Raw genomic sequence first — 2,819 nt, 5'->3', positions numbered from 1 at the left:
CTGGGCCGTTCCTGTCTGAGAAACACTTAAGATAGCTGCAGATAAAACAGCGCGATGTGGTTTACAGTTTGTTAAACCGAGTTAAAGCACCACTTATTCAAATAAGCCACAGCCTGCAGTCTGCTTTAATACAGATTGTAAACTATTCTTCTTCCACTTTTGGCTTTTTACCATTATGGGTCACCACAGCGAATCATCTGCTTCCACCTAGTTCTATCCTCGGCATTCTCTACTCTCACACCAATTGACACCATGTCCTCTTAACACATCCATATATCTCCTCTTTGGCCTTCCTCTTGACTTTCTACCAATATAACCATCTCCCTCCTCTGTACATGTCCAAACCATCTCAATCTAGCCTCTCTGACCTTGTCCCCAAAACAGCCAACCTAAGTTGTCCCTCCGATGGCGGTCGTTGTTAACCCGGGCTTCAGCCGATCTGGTATGGAGTTGCCTGGATTGTAAACAACGCATCATCCAACTTGAGTGAATAGATGTAAATAGCCAAGGTTAAGTCTTGTGCTTACGTTTGTAAACGTCCTGCAGAATCCATGTGTGTGTGATGTTAAATTTGCTTAGCATTTTTATCCCGTGCAAGGAAAGTCGAGACTCTGTGATGTTACCTCACAACCTTTTAAGCAACGGTCCGCGTTGAGCTACAACAGTTTGTCCTTTTTCATGTACAAACTTTTACTGAGACAAATCTGTTCATTTATCTAATGAAAAATACTATCAAATCTTCATTGAGACTCTCCTTCATCCTTCATGAAGTTTTTCCAGACTCAGAAGCCAAACTAAGTTAAATAGCTGCCGAAAAGATTATTAATTAAAAAGATTTTTAACCGTTTTAGCTAAAAAAAAAAACAAAAAAAAACAAACCAACTAGTGTAAAATCTGGACTCTAATCTCTAACACACGATCCAGCACACACCCAGTGTACATCTATATTTACTCTAGTATAAAATGACAGAATACAGAATAAATACATTTATTATTATTATTTATTTATCCTCTCTAATAATTAAAACCTTTTTTGAAACCTCATGGCTGTCCTTTAATGTTTCCAGATGTGCGCTTTACACTAAGTTGCCAAATGTTTTACTGGTGTGTTTTTCTTCTTAGACATCTAACTCATTAAATGTAAAACACACAACAGGAAATGTGTAACCTGTGGTTAACGACAGAGAAGCTATTAGCTTACAGTACATTTACAGCATTTTTCAGACGCCCTTAACCAGAGCAAATTATATTATATCTCTCTCTCTCTTATTTTTTTAATACAACTGAGAAATTAAGAGCCTTGCTCAGGAGCCCAGCAGTGGCAGCTTGGGGGTCCTGGGATCCAAACTCACAACCTTCCAAATGGTAGTCCAACAGCTTAAACACTAGGCTACCACATCCTCACATTAACTGTCTGAAGACGTATCATGTGTAGGTCAAATCAGCTTAAAAGTACAGGGAGAGATATATATCTAATCTATATCTAGGAAAAACTCCCTGAGATGATATGAGGAAGAAACCTTGAGAGGAACCAGACCTCATCCTCATTGGGGTGACACTGAACAGGAAATAATGTCAATGTAAATAATGTCCTTTCTGCAACAGTTTGTAGTCGAGTGGAATTAAGCAACCAAGAGCTCCTGAGGAACTAACAGGTCGGCATCATTTCTCAGATCATTGCGGACTTTACACCGATATTTGAATGAGGACGTGTTTTTGATAGAGACTTACAAAACATGTCTGTAAGTGTCTCTGTATATGAGCATCTGATCAATGATATAAATGTACAGCTGAACAAATAAATCACACGTTACTATCATTTAGTAAAAAGGCTGTATCTGGCAGTCTCAGGAACTCTAGTCTCATATTATTTGTGGTGTGTGTTGGGAAGGTGCAAAGGTTCAGAAACTGCACTTTTGTTGTTGTTTATAATACTGTTTAACTGATGACCAATCTATCAATCTGCCCGATTCCACCAAATATTGATTACTGATACTGTGTGTGTGTGTGTGTGTGTGTGTGTGTGTGTGTGTGTGTTGCTGAATGCAGTATATTATCTCTCCACCTCTCAATACTAATTTCTTGTACATTATAGTTATATACTGTATATACTACATTGATCAGGTCAAGTCAGATATAATAAAACTGGAATATGGCCAAATGTATGTGGACTCCTCACTGACACACTCGTATGCCCATGCGCACCAAGCGGTGTTAAGGTTAGCGTGGAAGAACTTGAGTGTCCTGCACGGAGCCCTGACTCTGACTCAACCCCACCGAACATCTTTGGGATGAACTGGAACACTGACTGAACCCCAGACCTCCTCACCATCCCAACACCACTCATGCTCTTATATCTAAATGAACATAAATCCTCACAGCCACACAAGCTTTGTGAAATGAGAGAGTGGAGCACATTATAACAGGAAAGAGGAATAAATATAGAATGGGATGTTTGGTGTGATGGTCAGGTGTGCAGAAACATTTAACCATATAATGAAGCCTCTCAGAAAAACAGTACTACACAATTACCATGAAGTGATGAGAACCACACATGGTGCGATACACAATTTGTTACGTGATTTTTTTTTTCTCTTAAAAAAAGATTTTTTTTCTTTCTTTCTTTTTTTTCTGGAATCACTCTTATGTATTCTCGTATGAGGTTGTTATATCATATAATTGTCTATGGGACACAGTGAAAAGCTATTACAGACTAATAGCAGGGCTGTGTAAAAATGATGATTGTGTCTAGATTGTGTCTGGCTTCAGCAGCCGTGAGTCATGAGGCAGTGCACAAACTTTGTGATAAAAAATGAAAA

The sequence above is a fragment of the Tachysurus vachellii genome, chromosome 5 (genome assembly GCF_030014155.1).
Source record: "Tachysurus vachellii isolate PV-2020 chromosome 5, HZAU_Pvac_v1, whole genome shotgun sequence".
NCBI lineage: Eukaryota > Metazoa > Chordata > Actinopteri > Siluriformes > Bagridae > Tachysurus > Tachysurus vachellii.
Note: the sequence above shows the minus strand (reverse complement) of the source record.